The sequence below is a fragment of the Odocoileus virginianus genome, chromosome 2 (assembly GCF_023699985.2).
Source record: "Odocoileus virginianus isolate 20LAN1187 ecotype Illinois chromosome 2, Ovbor_1.2, whole genome shotgun sequence".
NCBI classification, from domain to species: domain Eukaryota; kingdom Metazoa; phylum Chordata; class Mammalia; order Artiodactyla; family Cervidae; genus Odocoileus; species Odocoileus virginianus.
In genome coordinates this window covers 53,402,492-53,422,595 of record NC_069675.1, presented here as the reverse complement: position 1 = coordinate 53,422,595, position 20,104 = coordinate 53,402,492, and the positions used below count along the sequence as shown (strand labels likewise).

Below are 20,104 nucleotides of genomic sequence, written 5' to 3'. Positions count from 1 at the left end.
TCACAACTAGAATATGGTAATGCTGGAATTTAAAAGCACTCATAAGTGCTATCCAATGAATTTTTTTTTTTTTTGCAGATAACATAACTGATATAAAATCTCTCTGTATTTGTTTTCTATCACTGCCTTAACAAATTCCCCTAAATGGAACGACTTAAATTTATCTCACAGTTCTGTGGTTCAAAAATCTTGTGGGCTAGACTGGTTTGTCTGTTTAAAGTCTCAAAAAACCAGTATCAAAGTGTTGGCAGGTCTATGTTCTTTTCTAGAAGCCTTGGTGAACAAGTCATTTCTAGGCTCATTCAAGTGGTTGGTGAAATTCATTTCCATTTGCCTGTAGGACTGAGGCCTGTGTCCTTGCTGGCTGTCAGCCAGGGGTTGTTCTCACCTTCTAGAGGCTACCCTCATTCCCTGCTTTATGGTCCCCATCAAATTCAGCTAAGCCATTCAAGTCACTATCCTGCTTGGAATTCCTCTGACTCTTCTGCCTTATCACTCTGCTATATCTCTTGAATTTAGCCAAGGAAATATTCTCCACTTTTAACAGCTCATGTGATTGTACTGAACCCACTGTATAATCCTGGAAAATCTCCCATTTTCAAATCATGTTGAAATTCATGGGGTTCCAAAGAGTCAGATAAGAGGGAGCAACTGAACAACAACAGTCACATCTTCAAAGTTCCTTTTGTAACATATTCACAGGTTCAAGGGAGCAGTGCCTGGAAATCTTGATGAGTCCATTATTCTGTCTACCATAATCTATCTATATAACGGTGCAGTTGGAAAGTTTTAAAATGCAAAAGGAAGAAATTTTATTCATGTGATTTGTAAAATACCCATTGTATTTATTTGGAAACATTAAAATGGCATAGAAAATATATATTATATATACAGTCCACGGGGTCCCAAGAGTGAGACACGACTGAGTGAGGAACACTTTCACTTTTGCCTCCAAAGAAGGAGAATCTCTATACAGTCAGCAAAAACAAGACAGGGAGCTGACTGTGGCTCAGAGAATGGCCTCCTTATTGCAAAGTGAAAGTGTTCATCACTCAGGCATGTCTGACTGTGACTCCTTGGACTGTAGCCCACTAGTCTCCTCTGTCCATGGAGTTTTCCAGACAAGAATACAGGAGAGGATTGCCATTTCCATCTCCAATATTGCAAAAATTAGGCTTAAATTGAAGCAGGGAAAACCACTAGGCCATTCAGGTGTGACCTAAATCAAATCCTTTATGATTATACAGTGGAGGTGACAAATAGATTCAAAGGATTAGATCTGGTAGATAGAGTGGCCGAAAAACTATGGATGGAGGTCTGTATTACTGTAGAGGAGGCAGTGACCAAAACCACCCCCAAGAACAATAAATGCAAGAAGGCAGAGTGGTTGTCCGAGGAGGAGGCTTTACAAACAGCTGAGGAAAGAAGACAAGCAAAAAGCAAGAGAGAAAGGGAAAGATGCACCTAACGGCATGTAGAGTTCCAGAGACTAGCAAGATAGACAAGAAGGTCTTCTTAAATGAACAGTGCAAAGAAATAGAGGTAAACAATACAATGGGAAAACTAGAGATCTCTTCAAGAAAATTAGAGACATCAAGGGAATATTTCATGCAAGGATGGGCACAATAAAGGACAGAAATGGTAAGGACCTAATAAAAGCAGCATAGGTTAAGAACAGGTGGAAAGGATACATAGAATAAATATACAAAAAAGGACTTATTGACCCGGATAACCATGATGGTTTGGTAGAGCTGGATCAATGTCACTTAAAGCCGGACATTCTGGAGTGTAAATTCACATGGACCTTAGGAAGCATTACTACAAACAAAGCTAGTGGAAGGGACAGATTTTCAGCTGAGCTTTTTCAAATTGTGGAAGATGATGTTGTTAAAATGTTGCACTCAGTTCAGTTCAGTTCAGTCGCTCAGTCGTGTCTGACTCTTTCCGATCCCATGAGTCACAGCATGCCAGGCCTCCCTGTCCATCAAAATGCTAGCAAATTTGGAAAACTCAGCAGTGGCCACAGGACTGGAAAAGGTCAGTTTTCATTTGTATCCCAAAGAGGTGCAATGCCTAAGAATGTACAAACTACTGAACAGTTGTGCTCATTTCATATGCTAGCAGGGTAATGCTCAAAATCCTTCAAGCCAGGCTTCAGCAGTGTGTGAACTGAGAACTTCCAGATGTACAAGCTGGGTTTATAAATGGCAGGGGAACCAGAAATCAAATTGCCAACATTTGTTGGATCATGGAGAAATCAAGAGAATTCCAGAAAAAAACATCTTCTGCCTCATTGACTATGCTAAAACCTTTGACTGTGTGGATCACAATGAACTGTGGAAAATTCTTCAAAAGATGGGAGTACCAAACCACCTTAATTGCCTCTTCAGAAACCTGTATGTGGGTCAAGAAGCAACAGTTAGAATCAGACATGGAACAACTGACCAGTGCCAAATTGGGAAAGGAGTAGTACATCAAGGCTGTATGTTGTCACCGTGCTTATTTAACTTATATGCACAGTACATCACGTGAAATGCCTGGCTGGATGAATCACAAGTTGGAATCAAGACTGCTGAAACTAATATCAACAACCTCAGATATGCAGGTGTTACCTCTGATGGCAGAAATTGAAGAGGAACTAAAGAACCTCTTAATGTACATGAAAGGGGAGACTGAAAAAGCTGACTTGAAACTCAACATCAAAAATCTAAGATTATGGCATCTTATCCCATCACTACATGGCAAATCAAAGAGGAAAAAGCAGAAGCAGTGACAGATTTTATTTTCTTAGGCTACAAAATCACTGCTGATGGTGACCGCAGCCATGAAATTAAAAGATGCTTGCTTCTTGGAAGGAAAGCTATGACAAAGCTAGATAGAGTATTAAAAAATGCACAGAGACACCACTTTGCTGACAAGGGTCTGTATAGACAAAGCTGTGGTTTTTCCAGTAGTCATGTACACTTGTGTGAGCTGGACCATAAAAAAGGGTCGGCGCCAAAGAATTTGTGTTTTTGAATTGTGGTGCTGGAGAAGACTCTTGAGAGTCCCTTGAACTCCAAGGAGATCAAAGAAGTCAATTCTAAAGGAAATCAACCCTGAATATTCATTGGAAGGACTGATGCAGAAGCTGAAGCTCCAATGCTTTGGCTACTTGATGTGAAGAGCCTTACTCACTGGAAAACCTCCTAATATTGGGAAAGACAAAAGGCAAAAGGAGAAAAGGGCAGCAGAGGATGAGATCTTTAGATCTCAATGGACATGAATTTGAGCAAACTTCAGGAGATAGTGGAGGAGAAAGGAGGCTGGTGTGCTGCAGTCCATGGGGTTGCAAAGAATTGAACACAACTTAACAACTAATGAATGATAAATATATTTGAAGATGGAAAGTTATAGTTGATAGAATCTGCAGAAAACAAGAATTCTAATGCTTTCTAAAATAATGGAGTACATAAAAACAACAAAAGTGAAAGCTTCATTGGCCGATATTTTATAGACAATAGAAGTAGTCTGTTGCAAGGCTTGTGAAAATAAGCTGAAACATTTAAGACGTCTTTGGGTACTACTCAGATGGGGCTTCCCTGGTGGCTCAGGCAGTGAAGAATCTGCCTGTGATGGAGGAAGACCCAGATTCAATTCCTTGGTTGGGAAGATCCCCTGGAGAAGGAAATGTCAACCTACTCCAGCATTCTTGCCTGGAGAATTCCATGGACAGAGGAGCCTGGCAGCTACAGTCCACGGGATCACAAAGAGTCGGACATGGCTGAGAGACTAAAACTTACACTGACTTACTTACTTACTACTCACATGCAGCAATATCCATGATAAGGTCTGACATATTTTGGAGGATCTTAAAAAGTAAACTTTCTATGTTGTTTTTATTCATAATGGCCAAAAGTTGGAAGCATCTAAGATGTCCTTTAGCGGTTGAATGGACTGTAGAACACCTAGACAATGGAGTGATATTATTCAGCTGGAGAACACCCACACATTGGAGTATTACTATTTAGCACTGAAAAGAAATGTCATGAAGTCATGAAAAGACATGCAGGGAACTTCGATGTGCGTTACTATGAAAGAAGCGAATCTGAAAGACTGCATACTGTATGATTCCCGTTATATGTCATTCTGGAAAAGGAAAAACTATGGAAGATCAGAGGTCACCAGGGGTTGAAGGGAAGAATGAATAGGCAGAGTATAGAAGAATTTTAGGCTAGCGAAATGAGTATGTATCAAACAGTGGTGAATACATTGTTTATACATTTGTCAAAACCCAAAAAATTTCAGCAAGAGTGAACTTTAGTGCAAACTATGGACTTAAAGTGATAATGATACGTCAATGAAGGTTCACAGATTTTAACAAATGTTTCCTTGTGGTGAGCTATCAATAGTGTGGAGAGGCTTTGCCTGTGTGTTTGAAGGAGGTATATGGATACTCTGTACTTCCTTCTCAACTTTGCTATGAATCTAAAACTGCTATAAAATATAAAGTCTACTTAAAATATGAATTGCTCAGGAGGATTTGACTGAAAAATTTCGGAAGCTGACAGACTGAATGAGGGCCCCAGTGTGTAGAGACCTGATACTTAAATATATAAGCACTAGGGATGGTTTTACTTAAATGTATAAGCACTAGGGATGGTTTTACTTAGGATTCACTAGATTTGGTTTGGAGTTTGTTCTAAAAACCTAGATGTCATATCACTGCATGTTAAATATATACAGTGTTTTTTCCATTTGTATACAATAATGCACTTTAAACAGTACTCTTCTGCTTCGTACTTAGGTTGACATGTCTTTAATATGAGTGGGGGAGGGGAAAACTTGTTTTCTTAGGGCTGTATATGTTTATGTCATTGAAATGAAGGACGACACTTAAATCAAGAAAACTGAAAACAGCCAGACTCACAAGTGGTCTCAAAACAAAAGCAATAAAGTTAAAAATTTTCCTCTTGGTTTAGAATGGGAACAAATAAAATGATAGCTTTTCAGTATCAAATAATAGCCATTATTTATTCAAGGATGTTTATACTATTATCTGAGAGAAATAAATAAATACTCAATTTGGATGTTTCCATAGAATAGGTAGGGGTTGGAGGTTTCCCTTCAATCAAAACATGAAAGAAAGTGCTAGCAAATTTTTGGGAGACAGAGAAAAAAAATTCAGCTGTCCTTTGCCTGTTGGTTACTTAAATGGATTGCCTGAGTAATTTCTTATAATTATTTGACTGACAAACAGTTGGTTGCATTTTGAAGGAAGAGTGAGAAAGATCAGGGGGCTGAGAAAGAAGAGATGGCATTTACGCAGTTATTTTTTACTAATTCTAATTTAAAGTAATTGTGTGGACCAAAAAAAAAAAAAAAAAAGATAAGTATTTTACAACTAACTTAAAAAATTTCCCCCAATAATATCTAATATTTTAAAAAGTCACTAAAAGACAAAAACCAAGGCCATCTCATTTTGACAAGATAACACTTGGTTTACATTAGGTTTTTTTTTTCCCCTGTCTGCTGCCAGTTAAAACATAGAATTATAAATTTAAGCCTAATCTAAAACAATGTACAAAGCTATAAATGAATGTTCTCAACCCAATGAAAGGGAGGTTTCATAACCCTTCGATCTGTATGTTTTGGTTTATTCCATCAGCCTGACCAGAGAATAAGAAATCAGAGTAACAGCAACAAAACCTCCTTGAGAGAGTATTGTATCTCATTTAACCGGGACTGCTTTTAACCTTTCCATGTTTTTGGATCATCTGAACTCAGAGGTGTTCTCCAACTCCAGGAAGATACTTCCTATTTTTATTCAAGCACCTCCCTGACAGACAGAACTATTCTCCTCTCACCACTTTAGGGTCCTCTGATGCTTCCCTAAATCTTACCCATTTTTTACTCAAAATCTAGCTGAGCCCACTTGCTTCCTACTTGCTCCAGTCCACGGTACGCGCTTCTCGTTTTCTACTCTGTTCCTGTGTTTTATCAGAAATCATTTGGCACTCTGAATTTACTTCTTGAAGCACGCTCAATACTTTCTTAGCATCTTTCTCCAGAATCCATAGGCTGAGCCCAGGATCTAGCTGGGTGGGAGGAGCATGCGACAGCACTGTCCATGGTCCTGAAGCACCGTTCCAGGTTGAGGGATTTTTTTTTTTTTCTTAATCCTACATCTGGTGACTTCTGTCCACTTTATCCCACGGATTTTTAAAAAATGGCTAAGTGGTGATGACAATAGAAAAGAAAGGCAAAAATATATTGGGAGAGAAAGATAGAGGAATAGACAGAGATAGAAGTATAAAGTAATCGCCTGGAGAGAATAAATTACAGGGGCTTGACAATCTTAAAACAATTGCAGCTGATACCAGGTTGGGAATGAGAGGGGGGTGTAACATATCTGACGCTGCCAGTGAAGAAGTGTAAAAAATGCGTGCACCATGTGATATAAATCCGTGCATGAACAAACACACTGATGCTTGTAGGCGAGGAGGCCAGTTTGTATGTTGTATATACAGTATCACGTCTATCATACCAAACTGCCATTGGTTTGTTTGTCTTTATTTTTCTCTCTTGATTTAGAAAATCACTCGGCACTGTGGCAGAACAAAGGCAGCTATAACTTACCTTTCACGTTTGATATAGCTGTGCATCTTTTCCGGTTCTAGCACTTCTGTAACAGTTACATTCCACTATCATCAAGCCCCAGCTGATGGTGGTAGGCGGAGCACGTGCTCCATGAAATCTCCATGTAAGTTCCTCAACTAAAGCATAACCTCCACGAGGACGAACACCTTATACTATACATTATTGGATATCTCAAAATGCCTAAGTTGAGTGCCTGGTACAAATTAGGGTCTCAGTAATAGTCTTTGAATTGATAAAAGACTCACAACGTCCTTTTCAGAGACAGCACTCAATACAGGCGTGTGAAATGAGCACGTTTCACTTGTTTTAATACTTCCATCCTCTTTTAGTCCCTTTTAAAGTGCAGCCCCCTCTTCTTTGTCCCCCCAAACCTCACTCCTGCGTCGGTCACTGCCTTCACTGCACCGGAGCCCTGCCCCCCGCCTTCTCCCGCTCACCCTTTCTTCCTGCTCTGCAAGCCCTATAACCTTCTCCCCTGGGACGTCTCCTGCACTCGGTGGGTGTCTGTCCCTGGTCTTCGGGCGGCTCACTGCGTCCCCGCCCGCAGAGTAACGCTGTTGTCATGGACACGGCACCTGCGCCCTTCGGCAGTGCCCCTTCGCCACTGTCCCCTCCCCCCACCTGCGGCGCTGCCGGCTCGCTCCCCAGCACTGCCCCGCCCAGCCCCGCCCAGCCCCGCCTGCTCGGCGCTCCCCAGGCCGCGCGCGCCCGTGGCCCCCGCCCCGAGCCTGTCCTAGCCCCGCGGAGCGCCGAGCCGCGGGGGCCGCGGGGCCGCGGGGGCGCGCAAGAGAGCAGGCGGCCGCGCCTGCGCACTGGCCGCTTCCCCTAGCGGCGATCCGGGCCGCTGCCGCTCGCGCTTGGGCAGGACGCGGGGCGGGCGGGGGGAGGGGGGAGCGGCTTTGCTTCCAGCCGCGAGTGAGGCGGAGACCCGGGCTGGCGGGCGGAGCGGGAGGCACCGCACCTCGGCCAGAGGCGGCTGCTGCAGCTGCTGCCCTCTTCCCCGCCGCCGCTTCTCCAGTCCCGTCAGTGGTTTCCCCGCCAGCTGCTGGGAACGGACGAGAGAGAGGAGGAGGGCGAGAAACTCCCACCGACCCACAGAGGTGAGTCCCGGGCAGAGCATCCTCCATCCTTGCTGCCTCCCTCCCTCCCTGTCTCCCTCCCATCCTCTGCGTCCTCCCCTCCCTCCCTGCTCCCCAACCCTCCCGCCCTCATCCTTCCCAACATCCCTCTCTCCTCTCCCCTTCCAGCCTTTCTTTCATCCCTTTCTTCTTTTCTCCCAGCCCCGCTTCCTTCCCACCCTTTCTTTCTTCCCTATCTTCCTTTCAGCCAGTCGCTATAGAGCGCAGCTCTGCCTCGCTTTCCTCTTGTCTCCATCTCTTTTTTTTCCTCCTTTCTTCACCCCTTCCCCAGTGGGAGATCCCTTGCCTGGTACAACTGTCCGGATTCAGGGGCTTCCAAAAAATTGGGCACATCTACTGAGAGACACGCTCTTGCATAGCGGATGCCCTGTGGATCTCTGTGTTGTTTGGATTAAGGGTCAAGTTGGATAGAGTACCGGGAACTGGAAGGAGAAGAGGGTCGGGGAAGAATCTGTGGATTTGTGCTGTATTAGGGTGGGGGTGGGGAGGGCTGTCACTTAGACATGTTGCCAACAACCCCCCACGCCCCTCTGTAGCAGTTTCTTTTTTCCTTCTGGGGAATTACATATTCCCAGTGTGTGTGTCACTGATTTAAAACCCAGTTTTCCCGGCTTTGATTGTCTCTGTCAGGAGCCACAAGGAGGGACGAGGAGAGAGGAGGAGAACAAGAGAGGGAGAGGGGAGGGGAGAGGGAGGGTGGTGGCGGTGGATGCCTGTATCTCTCTTCCCTAGGCCTCTTTGAATTGATATTTTCAAACCACCCGCCCAATATTTGCCTTGAAATTGAACCCGTGTGTCCTTAGTTCTGCCACGGTCTACTTTAGAGGCAGAAACTCTCTAAAACTTTCGTGTGTGCACCCCAGCATTATTTGTGGAATGTTTGGGTCAGCATACAAAACGCTAGGCTGGATGGATTTGGGAAAACAGAGAGCAGAGGAGTGGAAGAGAGGGACTTTTGTTCATCATGAGTTAACTTCTAAAGGAGCACAATAGACTGGAGTGATGAGGTTATACTCCACAGGCTTAGAAATATATCGTTTTGATAGAATTAGCTGCATGATACCTTTAGCAGATACCCTTACCTTTTCTCATGCACCTTACAGAAATCGTGAAGATGTTTGAAAAGTACTGTGTGATTCTGTTTGTGGTGTACACCAATGGGAAAGTTGAATTATCTTTGGGACCGTTGTGAACAATTTAAAATTTCAGTTGGTTTTGCATTGTTTATTTTCACCAAATGATATATTTTACTCTGCTTTCTTTAGCTTACAGTCTAACCTCTTCTATTATATATATATTAATAGTGATTTGGCAGTGCTCCTTTTAGCAAGAGTTGCTGCTGAAAGTTTATTCATACCTGGTGGGATAGCCCTGCCTCAGAATTTTTAGTGTATTCATCATTTCAGAAAGATCCAACAAGTAGGATAAGTATAACTCAGAAATGGAGTGTTTAGAAGCCTGTATTTTGTTTTATCTATACTCATCTTTAAAAAAAAACACAAAAATAAAAACCCTTAATTTCTACAGAGAGCTGTATTTTATGTTTAATGAGTGTTTGGGGAGGGACTGAAATTAATGGTGGATTCAATGAAGCGTCCAGTAAGAAACTATGCTGTGGAGCAAATTGTTGATTTTTTTTTTCTTTTAAGTTATTATATGCCAGTGGTGCAATATGCACTTTCATATTTTATGGGAATGTAAAGTAGGAGTTGAGTTAAAGAGAATTACCTTCCAAAGTGATTGAGTGCTGATTTGACAAAGAGCTGACACAGTTAATCATCTGAATCAGTTTTTTTGGGGGGAAGTGCATGATATTAGGAATGATGGATCCACCCCTTGCCCCAACTCCCCTTGATAGGATTGCAATTCCATTAATGGCTTGGCTGAAGCTGGGTGGCATTGTCAGTGTTACCCTGATGCAGAATTGCTGTCAACCCTATCCATATTTGAGTGGTTACATTACTTAAGAGCTAACACAATTGTAGGCAGGGCTCTTCTGTTTTTGTTTTTGTTCATTTCCCGGGAATGCCATGACGCTAGTGAAAACCTTTGATAGTAGTTATATATGAACACAATCCGTTAGTTTTGTCCTAATTTACTTTCAAATGACTTTCCCCGCTTCTAACAGCTCTACTGTGCTTTCTCTGTGGAGCTTCGGGGTTGTAAGCTAGGGGAGGAGGCAGCCCCTCAGACAGCCCTGCTCTTTCCTGATCGCAGTTTTGCTTTACAGAGTGATGTGGGTGTATGCCTCTGTTTTTAATATTGTGCTGACTATGGAAAGAAAAATACTGTTTATCTGTTTCCTTTGTAAACATTCATCTACTGAGTGAAAACAAAATTTACAAGTTATTAGCAGATAGAAGAGAAAATAACATTTGTTTACAGCGGGATTTTGAGAGAGACTTGAGTAAAATGAGCAAAATATGAAACTGAAGAACTAGTGGCTTAAAAAGCAGCCCTGCTACTCTCATCATTATTCACTTTACAGATAAAGTCCAGCCAACTTCCTCAGAAGAATTTAACTTCTGGAGACTTCTTGCTTTACTTGACTAGACCTTTAACAATGTATGGTACAGATAAAAACCCAGTAGTACATCTTATGGACCCTGTAGCAAATATTCTGGAACATTCTCTGTGGTTTTCTCAGCGTTCTTAAAACCGCTTAACCCTAAGCTTAAGTGTATGAGGTTTTCAAAAGAAGTAAAAAGACACTGCCTTTGACCTTAGCTTACAGCCTAGTTGAGGAGAACAGGCTTTTGCATGAGGTCATATTTCACAGTGGTAAAGAGCAAGATCTTTGGAGAGAGCTTTATATATGAGTGCATGCTCTACTTACGTACTAGTGTTATACCCTTGTATATTATTTAAGCCCTTCCCCTCATTTGCAAAATGGGAATTATGGTAGACCTTGATTCTTAGGATTACTGAAAGGGTTAAATGTGTTAATTACAGTACTTGGAGTAAACAAAGCATATCTTAAACAGTATTATAATTAGGAAGTTGATTTAAAACAATCTAAGACAATATATGATTATGTGCTGGAAAGAAATTAAGTGGTTACAGGGATTGTGGAGAGGACAGTTATTTATGTAGTCTAAGAACGATTATATTCAGGAGTCGCAGTGGGGCTTGGACAGACTCGTGGGAAGGTTTCATGCAGGGTGGGTACACAGCTGGAACAAAAGTAGAGGGGAGAAACACCAGTGTGTTTGGGAAGACTGATTACTTGACTACTGGGGAGTGTATTAAACAGTGTTAAACACATACGGTCAGAGTAATTAGCCTCTCACTTGGGACAAGACAACTTGTTGTATTGTGGGATCCATTTTATCACAGAATATGCAGCTACCCAGAGGACCTGTTTCAGTTCTTTGTCTCACACAAAACCCCACACCAAGACACAGGATTCAAGGTCTGTGTCATAGTGAGGACCCAGAGTATTCTTTCTGTCTCTTTTCTTTAAACTTCAAGACAGAAAGTTGACCTTTCTAGATAATAAAGATTTAATATCATGATTATCTCAGCTCTCTCTTGTTTTGCCTTAACCCAGGAATATTCCAGAATACATACTTGGAGAATAGTAGCCATGATTATTTTGTCATACATAAAGCTGGGCATTATTAGGGTAATTGTATTTCCTGGAACTTTCTTTTTCTTTCTTTTTCTTTGTTTTGGTGTTTGAGGTTATTAATGATTCCCAGTGAGTTATGCTCTTTGCAAGTGTTTGCTGGGAGACTAGGGTGTGATGGCAAACAGAGGGTCTGTCTGGGATTGTGCATTGAGCAAGGTAAACACCCGCTCAGCGTGGGGTGATAGTTGCCCATTGGCTAGGTCTGTTGACACGTCTTTATTTTTGACTGGTGTTTATTGGATCCAAAAGCATAAATGATTTGTGTTATTTTATCGAAAAAATTTCCAGAAAAATTTACCTGCAAGTTACAAGTTTCAGTACTCATATTTAATTTATTTTTAATAGATAGACATAATTTCATTCTTTTCTCCAAAATAGTAAAATACTCTATAATTATTTTTTGTAGTTCTAATATACACAAAATTAATCTCATGAATATTATCTTAAGATATATATGGTTAAAAACATGAATGTATTTCCCCAAACTAGAAGTTTAACAAACATAGACTGTAGCATTCTTATTTTCCATTTTGGAAATTTTCTTAATATTCTGATGTTTTAAGGATGCAACAGATGTAAATAAAACATTTTCCAATGTGCCACTTCTAGTCAGTTTCATATTAAAGAACCAGTGATTTTTGAAAAACTACTTTCAGATGCTTTAATTTTCCTCATATGTGGATTTTTACTTTGGACCTGAGTTCGAACTCAACCACAAATATGCATTCCACAGCTCTTTGAGATTGTAACTCATTATACAAAAGTGATAGTCTGACCTTATACAGCTTAATTTTATAGGGCTTTTATTCATTCTTATTTAAAGGCCATATCTGTATATACAACTCAGACTATTATTTTTCATATGTGAAGATAGTGTACATTAACAGGAATGAAAAAGAAGCAACTATGTTCTCTGTAAATTAAGCAGTGACCTTAACTTATAGAGAACATGGAAAAGTAGAATAAGGATGAGATAAAGTTAATTTCATTTCATCTATTGAGCTGAAAAATTTTTAACTGCCTGTTCAGTTAATAGGACACTTTTAATATGCTCATATGTGTAAATTGGGCTTATATTGCTCGTTACACATCTGCAGTAAATCCAAGATCCTTTTTTTCATGGCACCTTGATATTTCACAACTCAAGCCGTGAACTCCAATGGGGGGTATGTCAGTTCTTTGACAGCTACTCAGAAACCACAGTGACTCCATAAAAGACCAGAGAATCTGACATTTGTACCAGAGCAAGTGGGCAAAATGCAGATGTGTCTCCATCAACTTTTGAGTTGGGTATTTATTTTGTAAGTAGAGAGCAAGAGGGCAAGAGGGCCCAGAAGTGATGGGTGGAAAGAAAGTGTAAATTTCGTGTTTGTTTTTGGAGCTCTCTGCCCAGCAGTTTCAGCTGTCCTTTTTCCCTCTTTCCTGCATCGTCACTGGTGGCATGTGTAATTTCCAAGGTGGGGAAGCCGATTTTCTTATGTAACATGGGATCAGCTTGTGACATCTAAAGCTCGCTATCAGTCATTCTAGTCCCTCTGTGTGCCTGTGGGAGGGACTGTCAGCAAGTTTTTTCCTAATCTGTTTCTCTGGTACATTGCAAAGCAACCCTGATGTTCTCTGTGTATCATTTTATTTCTTACTGTTTCTTTGTATCTATCTTATTTCTACCTATGGTTCTTGAACTTTAAGATAACAGGGTATGGTTCATTCTCTTCTGATTTTGTGATTAGACAACATTTTGGTGAGAAGAATACAGTCTTAAAATTTTATTTTTAATTCATTGGGCTTGAGTTCAGTTCAGTCAGTTCTGTCCAGTTGCTCAGTCATGTCTGACTCTTTGTGACCCATGGACAGCAACTCACCAGGCTTTACTGTCCATCACCAACTCCTGGACCCTACTCAAACTCATGTCCATTGCGTCGGTGATGCCATCCAACCATCTCATCCTCTGTCGTCCCCTTCTCCTCCCGGCTTCAATCTTTCCCAGCATCAGGGTCTTTTCAAGTGAATCAGTTCTTCGCAGCAGGTGGCCAAAGTTTTGGAGTTTCAGCTTCAGCATCTGTCCTTCCAGTGAATATTCAGGACTGACTTCCTTTAGGATTGACTGGTTGAATTGAGGCAGTTTTTAAATGTTGTTGATGCATCTTTTAGTAAGGAGATAGAAATGTCCATTAACTACCTCATAAAGCTAATTGCCCTCAAATATTTCTTAGAAAAGGTGTCCCGTAACTCTTAAGAGTTTACCAGTTGTCCCCAGTATTTTTCTTTAGACATTGATACCTGCCAGAGTAATTTCACAAAATGTGCTTCTGTTTTCCTTCTTAAATGCAGAAATAGTATAAAGAAGTATATACAGAACTCATTGGGGGAAAAAAAGTGCCATCATCTAAATTTATCCCTCTGTTCAGTTATGCTTTCTCTGTATTTTTAAAATCACATTTATCTAACATGAATTCATTCAACAGGTATTTTTTTTTTAATGTCTGCTCCATGCAGAGCATTGGGCTAGAAATTACAATTTTATCACAAAACTGAATAAGGAATCAGGACACCTGGGTTTTTACTCCAGATTTTCAACTGATTGACTAAGTGAAGTGAAGTGAACGTCTCCCAGTTGTGTCTGACTCTTTATGACCCCATGGACTGTAACCTGCTAGGCTCCTCTGTCCATGGGTTTCTACAGGCAAGAACATTGGAGTGGGTACCTATTCCCTTCTACAGGGGACCTTCCCGACCTAGGTTTTGAATCCGAGTCTTCTGAATTGCAGGCAGATTCTTTACTGTGTGACTAAACAAACCTGAAACCCTCTAAGGCTTATTAATTTAATCTGTACCTTTTTTAAGTGACTTGGAGTGGACATGATGATATAGAGTATCTTCTAGGTATAAAATTCTATAATTTCACATGTGAATTTCCCTTAAAACTTCAAGGCCTAATGATTTATTTCTTACTGTGTCCTATTTGTTTTTTTCTTTTCTTTTGAAATGTATACTGCTGCTGCATGAGAAAAATCTTTACCTTCAGTGTCATATGCTTTCCCTTTCCCAAGAAAACTTCAAATTTAGGTTCATAGAGTCTCTGGGCCAAGGGAGAACTAAAGGATCTGTCCCTTTATTAACCTCTCCATCCTTCCCTTTTTCTCCTTTTTAAAAAAATCCTTCCTGGACTGGAGATACAAATCAGTTGCTACCTCCAGATAGGGACTAGCCTAGTATATGTTTGGCTTATTGGAGTAATGCCACTGTCTTTGAAACACTATATGGCATTAATGAGTTTAGAATTAGGAAATATTTATAAAAGTAGTTACATATACTCTAAGGTTAATATTTTTGCCTTGGACACATGCAAAATTTTGCTTATTGCTTAAATCCTATCCCATAGGACTGTTTGGTTGTCTGTCTTTCAACCAATCCAGCTGCATTAAATTTTTTTATGATCAAATTTGTTGAGATAGTTTATATATAAGAAGTGCATCCATTTAGCTTACTATTGTGTATTGATAAATACACCTATGTAACCACTACTGCAATTAAGATAGAGAATATTTTCATTGCCCTGAAAAATGACCTTCTGCTTGATTTTCTTTCTGTCTCTATAGACTAGTTCCAAAAGTGAATATTGCTGTTCCAAAAGTGATTATAGATTGAATCATAGAATATGTACTCATTTATGTCTTCTCCTTTTGATGAATATAATGTGTTTGGGATTTGTCTGTGGTTAGACTTCCCAGCAGCAGCAGCAGCAGACTTCCCAGATGGCGCAATGGTAAAGAACCTGCCTGCCAGTGCAGGAGTTACAGGAAACATGGGTTCGATCCTGGGTCAGGAAGATCCCCTGGAGGAAGGCATGGCAACCCACTCCAGTATTCTTGTCTGGGAAATCCCATGGACAGAGGAGTCTGGTGGGCTACAGTCCATGGGGTCGCGAAGAGTTGGACATGACTGAGTACAAAAAAGAAGAGTTTAGAGTTTATAAACTTCTAGAAGAAATTACAGGAGAAACTCCTTGTGATTTGGGTTAGATAAAGATTAGTTAGATAAAGTAGGTCCTAAAAGCATTAATAATAAAGTTAAAGGAAAAAGATAAACGAGACTTTATCAAAATTAAAAAAAAGCAAAAAACTTTTGTTCTTCAAAAGACTCCAGATTTGCTAGACCTATGTATCTCTATTTCTGTCTCTATATATCTGGAAATGGAATAGTTGTTCTGATTGTTTATAGAACGCTTACATCTCAGTAAGACAATCCAACCAAAACAAAATATCTGAAGAAATATTTCACAAAAAGATATATGAATGAGCAGTAAGCATATGAGAGGTGATTGTCTGTTGTTCACTCAAATAATAAAATATAAAAGCCACAATATGCTACCACTGTACAAACACTAGAATGGCTAAATTTAATAATACTGACAATATCAAGCTTTGGAGAGGATCTGAAGCAAATGAAGCCCTCATACCTTGGTGGGATGTAACACTTTAGGAGACATATTCTTCCTACTGTTAAAAATACTCTTACAGTACAACCACTCCCAGATGAAATGAAAACCTGCACAAAGGCATTTACATGAAAATTAATAGTGGCATTACTCATAATAGCTTCAAACTAAAAACAACCCAAATAGCCAACCAATCCCTATGTTAAAGTTACTTTTTTGAAGTAGAAAACAAAACTGCTGAGATATGGCCTTTACTTATCTGTAGCCTGGCAGCAGAGGAAAGGGAATGCATTCAAAAGAATTTGTAAAAATGACAAGAAATGCAGAGGATGGGTGGCTCCGGGGGCAGACCTTGGGTCAGCATCCCCTCTCTGCTCTTCCCCCTGATCCCTCTGCATCTAGACTTCATCCTTAGCTTTGGTGTTGTCTTGGCTGCTGCAGTTTTGAGCACACCGTCATGCAGTAGTGATGTCTGCCAGCAAAAAAAGAGGAAACTTTGCCAGAAGTCCTCCCTTATCTCTGATCTCACTGGCCAGCACAGGATCCCCAGTCCAGCTAGCTGTAGGGGCTGAGATGGGTCAGCTTTCCATGAAGCTCCTGGCTGTTGGGAGGAGGTGAAGAGAATGGCTGAGTTAAATGGAAGTTCAATAAAGAAAAGAAAATGAACAGTTGGGTCAGCAAGCAACAGTGTTTGTTTCAAGTTGATTTAGAGGCCTGCCATGATGTTGTCAGTCTTGTGGGAAAGAGATTGAAGCAGAAAACGAGGATTGTAGTCACAGCTTGTTATTGTGGGTATGTACATAGAAGCAGGTGACAGAGGTACCCTGGGAAAAGAGGAAGGGAGAAATTTAGATCCTAGATCACAGCTTGAACCGGAGAGGGAGGGAGTCTAGATCCAAGGGAATTGTGCATAGTGGGCAAGCATACAAATGATGACAGGCAGAGCCAGGCACACGGGCCCGCGGAGTTGGGACAGGAGGCAAAAGTCAGCACTGGCAGTAGTCTGGAATCCAGGCAGGCAAACTCAATTGCAGTTTGCCCATCTGTGAAATCAGGACCTCAGGCAAGAAGATTTTCATGTTTTGCTTGTTAAGGCAGAAGCTAAAACAGTAATTATTCTTTTTTTTTTTTTTTAAGTTGTCAACCACTTTAGATTTTAACTGTGTCAAGGAGAGGAGCCATACCTTTGCTGATTCTAATATTTCCCTGTTACAAGCCTGGGCCCCCATTGGTTTCTTGATAAATGCTAGCTGATTATATTAAGTCTGCAAACTCATTCTGCCTTTGAACAAATCAGACAAGTTTCTGGTTCAACAAATGTTGCAGTCATTCATCAGATACTTTCTTACAAATTATTCAAAATGCTGTTTTGGGGGGCATAGCCCTGGCTGTGTATATGAGTAAGAATAGTATTAATATTTGATCCCCATAAGTTGACAATCTAGTAAAGGTGAAAAGTGCCTGAGTGGTTTAAATGCCAGAGTATAATACAGTGTGTATTACAGTGTGGTACTGACTTCTCAGGGGCATGGATCAAAAGTCTAGGCAGACTTTTCCACAAATTGGAAACATTGCTTTAGCAGAGGATGGGGCAGAGATGGGGAACGAGCAGACCTTGTGTTAGTACTTTTCAGTTCAGTCCTGCCTTGGTCTGGGAACTGGGACAGGGCTGAGCCAGCAGGAAGATGGGATCAATGAGCACAGCAGTGGGAGAGGTGAAGTCATAACCAGAACTGAAGCAGGGATGCTGCTAACTGCTAAGTAGGCAGCTGACAAGTGGGACTGAAATGAAGGGCAGAGGCTGGGAGTAGAGAAATATTTTGGCATTATCTGTATAAAGGCACCTCAAGAATGCAATAACAGAAAACACACTGTTTCAGAAAGAACATGTTTTGTCTTTGATCCTTCGACAATACATGCCCACTGTAGAACATCTAGAAAGCAACCAGAAAAAGAAACGTGAGAATAAAAATTATTGCCATCCAACTATTTATTGAACATTGAGTGAATTTTGAGCTTTTACCCCTTTGAGTGTATCTGAGTTTGGTGGGGGACTTGTTAAAGCAAAGCTGAGATACAATTTTGTGTCCTATTTTTTTAAACTAAACATACCAAAGCACTTACTGGGATAATAAAAAATCTTCCTCTATGTTAATTTCTATATAATGTTACATTGGTTAGAATTTAAGTTTCTAGTTTTTGGCTGTCTACAGAGATGAAATGTTTCATCGATCTACTTTCAACTGTGGGCTGTGTTATGGGCAGGAAGTTGACTTTGGTGGCCCCATGGGAGTGCCTCAAAGATATAGATGGTCAATATCTTTGGGCCATATATATAATTAATATAATGTATATTACGTATTATATATATATACATATATATAATCAGTATAATATATATCATGTATAATATATAATACTTAAGTAATAGCATGGCTGTATACATCATTTTTGATTCACATACACCTTAGCTGGTAGCATGAGTTATCACTATTATTTTTTCACTGCTGCCTGTTTTTTATAGTATGATTATACCATGGTTTATTTAATCTGTATGTTTTCATAGACAGTTTGTTCCTGTTATTTTCCTTTGTGCCTTTTATTTTACTTTTATTTCAAACTTTGCTGTGGTGAATATTCTTGTCACTTTCTTACCCACCTACATATTTTTGAAGGGTAGCTTGATACCTGTTAATTTTGGGTCATGAGATCTATGCATTCTAGATTTTAATAGTTGATGCCTAATTGCTCTTCAAATTAGTTGTACTGAATTATATTCCATAAATAGGTGTGAAGGTGCTTATTTCCTTGTTCTTCTAATAAAACATAAAAGTTTTAAACTTGGAAAATTGACCACTGGTACGTAAACATGGTATTGTTACTGAAAGGTATGTGGGGTCTAGCTGTTTGCTTCTCAGAGGCCAATAAAAAGCCAGGTTAGCGGGAAGAAAAGTTTGCTTTGGACTTCCCTGGTGGCTCAGATGGTAAAGAGTCTGCCTACAATACTGGAGACACAAGTTCGGTCCCTGGGTCAGGAAGATCTCCGGGAGAAGGGAATGGCAACCCACTACAGTACACTTGCCTGGAGAATTCCATGGATGGAGGAGTTTGGTGGGCTGCAGTCCATGGGGTCACAAAGAGTTGGACATGACTAAGTTACACACACACACACACACACACACACACACACACACAAAGTCTGCTTGATTTCAGATGATGTCTGCTCTCCCTTCAAGTTGCCAGCATCTGAAATAAAGCAAACTTTCCTTTCCACCATCCTGGGCTGTTTATTGGCTCTTGCATGGTGAGCAGCCAGACCCCACGTGCCTTTTGGTAACAGTATCCTTGTCATAGAGCTTATTTCTCTGGTTTTTAGGAAGGTTGATTATCTTTCCTTTTTTTTTTTTTTTTTTTTTTGTGCCTAATGGCCAAGTTTTGCCTCTCTTCTGATGAGTGTGTTCATATTTCTGCACATGTTTTTCTGGTGAGTTATTTATCTTAAGTTATAGGACTTTTTTACTCTCTGGGTATAAAAAATTTGTTGTTGTTATACTGTTATAACTGCTATTGATAGGAGTATACTGTGATATCCAGTAAGTGATGGCTTACCTTTTTCCAAAGTTCCTTATCTATTTTTGTACCTTTCCTTCAGAAGACTATGATAACAAGGTTATCAAATTCGTAAATAACACCTTTGGTATTTTAATTGGTATTGTACTTAAGTTGAGGGAGGAGTAACAATTTTCTAATTCATAGTCTTTCCATTGCCATGTCACTCCATTTATTAAGGCCTTTTTTTTTTTTTTTTTGGTGCCCTTTAGTACTATAAATTGTTTTCTTCCTAGTAGAAAGTCTTTCTCATTTCATCTTAAGTTTATTACTGTCTTGTTTGTAGTTTCTTCTGCTGTTAGGAAAAGGTTTACTTTTTTTTTACATTTCCTGAAAAGGTATTGCTGATATAGAAAATATTCCTTTTGATTTTTGTGTTTGGTTTTAAACCGAATCACCTTGTTGAAATATTTTATCCTAAAATTTGTTTTTTATCCTGTGTTTTTCTTACAGTTTTGTATGACCTCTTTGTATGCTATAACAATTTATGGTTCAATTAATATACATATATACATATGAAAAGAATAGTACTCATTTTTTTCTTAGTATTTATCTATTTCTTAATTAAAAAAAATTTTTTTTGAGCCGTGCCACACAGCATGTGGATCTTAGTTCCCTGACAGGAATCAAGCCGGCACTCCCTGCAGT

At 40.1% G+C, this 20,104-nt stretch overlaps 1 protein-coding gene across 7 annotated transcripts in view; it reads left to right on the top strand.

The window, feature by feature from the left end:
- The first annotated feature begins 7,341 nt into the window (after positions 1–7,341).
- Positions 7,342–20,104, top strand: part of CTNNA2 (catenin alpha 2) — a 1,320,632-nt gene continuing 1,307,869 nt past the window's right edge. For 2 of the 7 annotated variants that reach the window (XM_070479805.1, XM_070479797.1), the window contains exon 1: positions 7,344–7,739. The gene's annotated coding sequence lies outside the window, so the exon portion shown is untranslated. Of the gene's footprint in view, positions 7,740–20,104 lie in introns of all 7 variants that reach the window. The other 5 variants (XM_070479812.1, XM_070479818.1, XM_070479775.1 and 2 more) reach the window with 4 other exon arrangements.